At 47.7% G+C, this 9,720-nt stretch overlaps 1 protein-coding gene across 1 annotated transcript in view; it reads left to right on the top strand.

Annotated features, from left to right (window-relative positions):
- The first annotated feature begins 202 nt into the window (after positions 1–202).
- The window catches only part of PHLDB1 (pleckstrin homology like domain family B member 1), a 158,964-nt gene continuing 149,446 nt past the window's right edge, over positions 203–9,720 (top strand). The window contains exon 1 of the mRNA XM_040424739.1: positions 203–287. The gene's annotated coding sequence lies outside the window, so the exon portion shown is untranslated. The remainder of the gene's footprint in view (positions 288–9,720) is intronic.

Genomic DNA, 9,720 nt, shown 5'->3' with positions numbered 1-9,720 from the left:
TGCGCCTGCATTTTCCATCTCTCCAGCAGGAAGGACAGTGAATATTTATGTTCTGACTCCAGAATAAGCTGCTCCTTGTTCTTGGCCTGTGGAGGGATGAGGGCGGCCTCATGGTCCGGGCTCCTGGCTTGTCATTGGTAAAGGGAGCGCAGCCAGCTGTAGGAGGGACGAGCCCCTCATCCCAGATGGGACAGTGAGTCTTCTGTCTGCATCCCACACTGCATTCTGTGTAGACGTGGTACAGGGAGGGGGAGCGCAGGAGAGGCTGCACCGCCGCGGATCACAAGGTAACGGGGGTGCCACCATCATGGCACAGGTAACGGGGGTGCCACCATCATGGCACAGGCATGGTCTGGGGATGATGAGAGAATTTGGGGAATTTCTGTTAGATATCGTTCACACTTTACTAAACCTATACATTGATATTATACGTACAAAATTACACTGAAAAGTGGTCTTCTGGGGGGGGGGGGGGGATGTCTTCTCCGAGAAGATGCCAGTATGCATAATATATGGTGGAACTGGAAATCTGCGCTTTACTGTGTATATTCTACTATATGGAATAGTTTGTGGTGTGGGATGGCGTCTCTCTGGTCTGTTAGAGGTACCTGCCCCGGCTTCTTCCCAATGTATATAAGGATACGGCGGCGCATCCTCGGCTCCCGTCCGCGTGACGGATGTGGACGCTGCCTTTGTACTGTTTTATGTTATAACTTTACATTCCTTTGTACTTTGTGCCACGTTCGCCGCTCGGCTTCCCCCACCCAAATTCCTACAAAACTTTTCTTCCTGCAAAGTGTCTGTCGTCCGCCGTGCAGGGTTGGTTAATATTTCCAGAGGTAAATCTACCGGAGAGGGATGAAAGTACAGTAAAGGCCCCCCACCCCTTCCCCGGAGGGAACGTTTAACCGGGATAAACATGGAGGGATGCAATTTCGTTGAGGTACAGTCATTTCTCAGGTTATACAAGCGGCTACTTACCCAGGAAGCCATGAAAATCTCAGGAATTTTCTGTTATCCTCTTCTTTATTATTACTGACGTCTAAAGCTGGCCAGACTTCTATCAGGTAGGTAGGTGGGAGCGGGTGACCATCTGATGGGTGTTTGGTGGTTCCCAGACTGTCCCCGAAGACAGATGGTTCAGTATGTTAGATCTCAACATGCCCGATTGTTTTGTTCTCAGGAGATAAGCCGCAGGAGGTGTCTGGCAGCAGCTTACTCCTCTCTCTGTGCAAAGAACACATGCATACTCGGCTGAGCTGGGGGTGTGCATGTGTATGGGGAAGGAGGATTAGGCTGTTGGAGGTGTCTGGCAGCAGGTTACTCCTCTCTCTCTGCAAAGAACACATGCACCCTTAGCTGAGCCGAGTGTGCATGTGCTTGAGGAAGGAGGATTGGGATGTTGGGTTTGAACATGCTTGATTGTTTTGTTCTCAGGAAATAAGCCACAGGAGGTGTCTGGCAGTGGCTTCCTTGTCTCTCACTATAGATAACACATGCATACTCGGCTGAGCTGAGGGTGTGCATGGGGAAGGAGGATTGGACTGTTGGGTTTGAACATTCCTGATTCTTTTGTTCTCAGGAGATAAGTTGCAGGAGGTGTCTGGCAGCAGCTTACTCCCCTCTCTCTACAGTGAACACATGCACTCTTAGCTGAGCCGAGTGTGCATGTGCTTGGGGAAGGAGGATTGGGCTGTTGGGTTTGAACATGCTTGATTGTTTTGTTCTCAGGAAATAAGCCACAGGAGGTGTCTGGTAGTGTCTTACTTCCCTCTCCCCATAGAGAACACATGCACCCTCAGCTGGGCCGAGCGTGCATGTGTATGGGGAAGGAGGATTAGGCTGTTGGGTTTGAACATTCCTGATTCTTTTGTTCTCTGGAGATAAGCTGCAGGAGGTGTCTGGCAGCAGCTTACTCCCCCTCTCTCTACAGTGAACACATGCACCCTCAGCTGGGCCGAGCGTGCATGTGTTTGGGGAAGGAGGATTGGGCTTTTGGGTTTGAACATGCCCGATTGTTTTGTTCTCAGGAAATAAGCCACATGAGTGTCTGGTAGTGTCTTACTTCCCTCTCCCCATAGAGAACACATGCACCGTCAGCTGAGCCGAGTGTGCATGTGTATGGGGAAGGAGAATTAGGCTGTTGGGTTTGAACATTCCTGATCTTTTTGTTCTCTGGAGATAAGCTGCAGGAGGTGTCTGGCAGCAGCTTACTCCCCTCTCTCTGCAAAGAACACATGCACCCTTGGCTGAGCTGAGTGTGCATGTGTATGGGGAAGGAGGATTGGGCTTTTGGGTTTGAACATGCTTGATCGTTTTGTTCTAAGGAAATAAGCCACAGGAGGTGTCTGGTAGTGTTTTACTTCTCTATGGGGAAAGGGAACACATGCCCCCTCAGCTGAGCCGAGTGTGCATGTGTATGGGGAAGCAGGATTAGGCTGTTGGGTTTGAACATTCCTGATTCTTTTGTTCTCTGGAGGTGTCTGGCAGTGGCTTAATCCCCTCTCTCTGCAAAGAACACATGCACCCTTGGCTGAGCCGAGTGTGCATGTGCTTGAGGAAGGAGGATTAGGATTTTGGGTTTGAACATGCTTGATTGTTTTGTTCTCAGGAAATAAGCCACAGGAGGTGTCTGGTAGTATCTTACTTCCCTCTCCCCATAGAGAACACATGCACCCTTGGCTGAGCTGAGTGTGCATGTGTATGGAGAAGGAGGATTAGGCTGTTGGGTTTGAACATGACCGATTCTTTTATTCCCAGGGGATAAGCCGCAGAAGGTGCCTGGCAGCGGCTTACTCCCCTCTCCAAATAGAGAACACATGCATCCTATGGCCGAGCCGAGTGTGCATGTGCATGGGGAGCGGATGTCGGTGTAATGTGTCTAGTCAGCCTAACACAGGGTAAAGACAAACTCTAACTCCACTGGATTTCTCAAGAGATTTTTCTTGGCCGCTTCCTCCAGTCCCAGGACATAAAACATCTGTCATCCTTTCTGACAACTGAAGTGAAGGAAGCCAGCAAAGATCTCCAAATGGCAAAGCCAGGGAAAGTAAAGGTGGCCATACATATTAGATTTAGGTTGACCGAAGCTGGAGTAGACCGGCCGATCATGAGAATGTCGGTGTTCCGACTCCTCCTCGATGGCACATGTAGATAGAGATAAGGATTGTGCTTTTGGATTTCCCTGTTGAGAACACATGCATCCTCGGCTAAACCAAGCATGCATGTGTATGAGAGGGGAAGTCTGGAGGAATAGTTGTCAGCTGAACAAGTGTTTTCTAAGGTCTTTGGCCACATTAAGAAGTTTCCCTTTAAGTGACATCGTCTTGGAGTCCTGGGGACCATACGGACAGTGTGTCTCCTGAACCTCCTGTCTTCTGCTTGTGTCTACAGCTTATATTATCCCACATCCTGCTGTGCGTTAATGTTTAAAGGGGTATTCTGGAACTTAGATATTGATGGTCTGTCCTCAGGATAGGTTGTCAATATCAGACCGGAGGGCGTGCTGACATCTGGCATCCGCGCCAATCAGCCTCTGACGTGGGAAACTATACAGTGGATGGAACCAGAAGCAGACAGCTCCGTACACCGTGTAGTGGCCATGCAGGGGTACTGCAGCTCAGCTCCTAGACAAGTGGATGGGAGCTGAGCTGCAGAACACAGACAACAGAAATTACTCACTGTATAGATTCCGTCTCGAAACAGCTGATCAGTGGGGGTGCTGGGTGTCTGACCCCCACCAATCTGATATTGATGGCCCCCTTTAAGGCCCTAGAATCTATGGCGGCACTGCTTATAACGGAGTAATAACTGGAGTGTAGAAGTGTACGTTGCCACCAGGGTTGAGTGGCATGGACGGCTTCCTGTTGTTTCTCTCTCCTGGCTGTTTCTCAATGTGATCCCACAATTATAACACTATTTCCATGACTTCTGCCTCTGCATGTGGTTTTTCTTAAAGAAATGGTGCTTTCCTTCCAGAATCCCTGTCGTCTGGCAATGAATAGGGCCGGCCGCTGCAGGGATCTCATCTGGGATACGGGTCTCAAGTCCAAAACTATTATACAGTATGTGACATCGTCCCATCCCCCAGCCGATTATAATGATCCAGATCGTTGCAGCCGGTCTTTATTATGTCGGCTGGTATGATGGTTCATACTGACATAAAATAGATCACGGTATGGCAGACGGTGTCTGCGGCTGATTTCAAGACCCGGGATATCTCTACAAGTCATGCAAGAACCACAGGATAACCATAGTACAGGGCCTACTCGCAAGGGCTGATGCAGAGGGCAATGATCAGGAGTGAAATGTCGTTCCCGATTGTTCCCCGATTGTTCAATTGCATTTACATGCAGCCATCATCTCCTATGTATGGGGATGATTGATCGCTACTATGATCATTCATCCCCATATGATAACCATATTGCAGGTGTTTATCTAAGGGCCTATTTGCAAGGGCTGATGCACAGGGCAATGATCAGGAACAAAACGTCATTCCCGATTGTTCAGTTACATTTACATGCAGCAATCATGTCCTCTGTATGGGGATGAATGATCGCTACCATGGTCATTCATCCCCATACGAATCATTGTGCTGGCAAACGATCATTTTAGGCAAATGCATAAAGGCGGCCCCTTTACATGGGGCAGTTATCAAGAATGAGCTTTTCTCCCCAAGAATTGTCCCAATAATCTAAGATACACAAATGGCATATAGTTGGAACTCACTCCCAACTTGTATTATAATCAATGTGTGTTTCGCATGTGGCAATAAAACATGATAAAATATCAAACTTATCAGCAGGGCCCTTGCTGTGTACTAAAATGATAATAAACGAATAAAATCAGAGAGACCGTGCCGGCCTGATCAGCCTGTGGATTTTATAATGAAGATATAAAGACATTGGATTTTATCCTGAGCCTGCTGCTTTCCTAGTTAAAATGTTGCAACAAAGTCCCAGTATATGTATCAGAGGATAAAGTACATCATAATCTCCCGTAGAATCGGTCAATAATGTTTATATTGTGGTTTATACTTGTACGTCACCTCCCGTCAATGTGTGCTCCTGTCTAGGGGCGTTGCGGTGTATCTCAACAGCAGTAAATTATCTGCCATTAGAGTAAAGTTTGATGATACCCTAGTAGTCTCATGGTCATGGACAGACTGGCCATAGACCCCACAGGAAACTTTCCCGCTGGGCTGATGCCCATGGGGCCATCCGGGCCCTCCTCATGGCCGCCAGCTGGGCACACAGTGATCTGATGCTCTGAGAATTAATTTATGCTAGGAGCATCATTTACTTATGCATCTGGCCGGCATCCACAGGTGTCCTCCTGAATTCAACCGTATCACCATCCTCGGGACAGCGATACAGTTGAATACTGCGGTGCGGGTGGTGGTATTTTGGACTGCACTGTGGTATATGGTTCTGCTGGGGCAGTATTTTGTGCTACATTGTAGTATTTGGTTTTGCCGGGGCGATATTTTGTGTAGTACTACAGTATTGCTGGCCCTTACCTACTTGTGTTGTCCCTGCCTACTTGTGTTGTCCCTGCCTACTTGTGTTGTCCTTACCTACTTGTGTTGTCCCTGCCTACTTGTGTTGTCCATGCCTACTTGTGTTGTCCCTGCCTACTTGTGTTGTCCATGCCTACTTGTGTTGTCCCTGCCTACTTGTGTTGTCCATGCCTACTTGTGTTGTCCATACCTACTTGTGTTATCCCTGCCTACGTGTGTTGTCCCTGCCTACTTGTGTTGTCCCTGCCTACTTGTGTTGTCCTTACCTACTTGTGTTGTCCTTACCTACTTGTGTTGTCCCTGCCTACTTGTGTTGTCCATGCCTACTTGTGTTGTCCCTGCCTACTTGTGTTGTCCATGCCTACTTGTGTTGTCCCTGCCTACTTGTGTTGTCCATACCTACTTGTGTTGTCCCTGCCGACTTGTGTTGTCCCTGCCTACTTGTGTTGTCCATGCCTACTTGTGTTGTCCATGACTACTTGTGTTGTCCCTGCCTACTTGTGTTGTCCATGACTACTTGTGTTGTCCCTGCCTACTTGTGTTGTCCTTACCTACTTGTGTTGTCCATGCCTACTTGTGTTGTCCCTGCCTACTTGTGTTGTCCCTGCCTACTTGTGTTGTCCCTGCCTACTTGTGTTGTCCCTGCCTACTTGTGATGCTTCATCTTCTGTCAATCTGGATCCGTCTACAACATGGGGCCACTTTTAGGCTTTTTTTTTTCAGGGCTACTTTAAAGTTCCTAGTCCGCCCCTGCTCATGATTTTCTGCAGCCAAATGTGGCCCTAAAGGTTTGTTATGCCTAGTGCTGGGCCTCAGTATGACAAGGGGATCCAAAGACCACCATAGAGAGCATCCGTGTGTCATGCACGGCCCCTCAGCTCTGCACAAGGAATAACAGTGTATTCCATGTGCCCGGAGTGCTCCTTTAAAGGGAACCTGTCATCAACGTTATGCTGCCCATACTAATGGCAGCATAAAGCAGAGACAGGTGAGTTGATTTCAGCGGTCGGTCATTTCTAAGTAAAAAGTAAGCGGTTGCCGAGAACCAACATCACAATCATTGCAAACTGGGCCTGAAAAAGAGTCCCGGCCACCTGAGAAGAGTCCTGGTTATTCATGCTCTCCTGCCCACCTGCTGATGACTGACCGTCTTCTACCTAGTTTTCTCCCTTTCTCTCTCGGAGAGAACTGCCAATCATCAGCAGACGGGTGAGAGAGCAGGAGATTATAATAACCAGGACTCTTCTCAGGTAGATTTGACTCTTTTCAAGGCTCAGGCTGCAATGATTATGATGCTGGTTCTCGGCAACCACTTACCTTTAGCTCATGAGTGACACAGCGCTGAAATCAGCATGTCTGTCACTAATGTATGCCGCCCTCAGTGAGGTCACCATAAAGTTGATGACAGGTTCCCTTTAAGTAATCAGATTATTCAAAGCCCTACAGAAGCAGGTTATGATTGTATAGTCTGTTTATACAAGTGTCGTGCTTCTGCTGTGTCATGAAGGCTGTTCAGGAAGATCTGGCGCATGAGCAGTCACATTACAGCGCAGCGGTCAGCCGGTAACTCTACAGTAAAGTGACTCTGTCTCTGCACAGCACACCTGCAGCATGGCGTTCAATGACCACAGCACTATGCTATCTACACAAAGCCATATAGGAAAGGGAGGAAGGCACGCGACGGGTCCTTGGACTACAAAGAGTCCGGCATGTTTTTACCAGATTTTCCTCAATGACGTATCATCCATATAACTGATACCACACAGCCTATGGATAACTGCAGCTCTGATCTTCTAGTGAGCGGCTGGCTATCACACGCGGTGGCCACTTCCTGTCTCTGCCTTGAAAAGGACTGGAATTCAGATGACCTAAAGGACTTTGAACCATTGTCCTTCAGGGAGCAGCCTCCTGATATTCAGTTACAACCTGCTATCTACCCCCTGTGTGAAATGCCTTTCTTGGATCTTCTCCCCCCTCTCTAACGTACGAACAAATAATCTATTCCACAGATAGGTGATAGCTGATAGGAGCGCTGTATTACACTCGCTGAGGATCGGCCAGATCATCGCTAACAGGCATTCGTAGAAATACTCGTTAGCGATGACCTGCTAGTATAAAGGTGCCGCCGATTACCCGATGAACGCCCAATCATCGGGTAATCACATCTTTCATAAGGTCACAAAATATAATGATTCTGTACGGCGATGAGTTATGGCATTAGTGATCGCTCCTCCCCATACTGTGGAGGAGATCGCTGCATGCAAAAGTAGCGAACTCCTTTACTGAGGAGCAGACGCTTGCTGGGACGGAACGTTTCCTTCCTGCTAAATCTGCTAAATCTAGCAGTGTAATACAGCCCTCAGTGTGGATCTTTTATATCTAGCGCTATATCAGCTATCCAGAAATCTCAGATAAGGCCTCGTACAGATAGTGCCCGTATTGCGGCCTGCATACAGCGGGTTGCAAAATACCGGCACCGGCCGTGTGTGCAAAGTATCACTTAAGAGGGTCCGCAATCTGGAAGATACCGTGCGAAACTGAGGCACGGATCGGAAGCCTACGGACGCACTACGGAGTGCTTCTGTGGGTTTTCTGTCTGTGCCTCCGCACCGCAAAAAAGTAGTGCATGCACTACTGCGGTGTGAGGCCTTAGTGGTCTTATTTTAAGGTAGTCACTCTACCCTTCAATGGAATCCGTCCTCGAATGTAACAGCTGCATTTAGGCTGCCTGACGGAGCAGGCAATTATCATGAAGGTACCGTTCCTTCCCGATAATTGCCTGCTCGTCAGTGGAGATTAAAGCTGATGCCCATAAAGGCTGATTTAATGCTGTATTACCCGATGAACGAATGTTTTTGCTAGTTCCTCAGGTGATTGGAGGCACATTTACACAGGCCTAATATCAGGAAGGAGAGTTCCTAGTAATGTTCCTTCCTGATAATCTGCCGACAATTGGGCCGTGTAAACCCACCTTTAGGCTGACCAACTCAGTAGAAAGGATTCATCAGACAGCTATTCCTCCTGCTCCCGCCATACACATACATGCAGGCTCGGACTGGCCCACCGGGGAAATCCCCGGTGGGCCCCTGCCCAGTTACAGTCTACATATTAATCAGCAGCGGCAGGCAGCCCCAGCTTTCTGCTGGCAAGAGCCGCTGCCTGCCACTTCATTAGAAAGAGCAGAGCTACACAGACATACAGAAGGTGTCGAGACGATCTTGATCATCTCACCACTTAACTTGCCGTGCAGTGATGCTGGCGGCTGGAGCTGCCATGTTTCAGTGGGCGGCAGGACCCGCCTCTTGATACATGTGGTGCGGTGCCTGCGCTGCACACACGCTGCGTCCTCACAGAGCCCTGCCGCCCGCCCATATTCTGGAGTCTGCAGAGAGCGGCGGCGGGCTTTTACTGCGCTCCTAAGTGTGCAGACGTGCTGGTGGTGCTGCTGTGTCCCCCATGAAACAGAAGCTGCCTGTGACTCAGTGGTGGACATCACAGGCTGCCGCTAGTCCCCCAAGACAGTATAAAATATAGGTAAATCTATGGTTTAATACAAATATAATTTCACATTTTACTGCATTCCCCTCTGGAAATTACAACTCCTAGCATGCCCTGTGAGATGCAAACCTTCAGGACCTGCTGGGAGTTGTAGTTTTCCTGCAACATGCTGTAATTTTATATCACAATTACAATTGCATGCTACAAAAATTTGAATAAACACTGCTAAAAAAAAAGTCATACACACTCCAACATACGGTATCAATATAGTACAGATCGGCCCCTCAAAAGTCTTTTTGTTTAATTTTGTGCTTTAGTTTTTTTTTTTTTTTTTTTTTTTTATTAACCTGTAGGATACCTAGGTTTCAAGTAAATAAAAAAAAACGCAGCTTTCCCATAATAAAATTATAAATAACCGGAAAAAAAAGAAAAACAGACATATATTAGGTATCGCTGCGTCTGTAATGACCTGCTCTAAATAAAATAAAAACAGTGCCAAAACCAAGTCTAATGCCAACCAATCTAAAAATCGTATGTACTCCGAAATGGTACCAATAATACTGTCACCTCATCCTGCAAAATACAAGCTCCTACATAAGACAATGGCCCCAAAAATAAAAAAAATATGGCTTTCAGAAAATGGTAACACAAAAAGATATTTTTCACTGTGTAAAACTTAAAGGGATTGTCTTATCTCAGACAAT

The sequence above is a fragment of the Bufo bufo genome, chromosome 1, assembly GCF_905171765.1.
Source record: "Bufo bufo chromosome 1, aBufBuf1.1, whole genome shotgun sequence".
Taxonomy (NCBI): Eukaryota; Metazoa; Chordata; class Amphibia; order Anura; family Bufonidae; genus Bufo; species Bufo bufo.
Note: the sequence above shows the minus strand (reverse complement) of the source record. Positions and strands in the feature narration are given on the sequence as shown.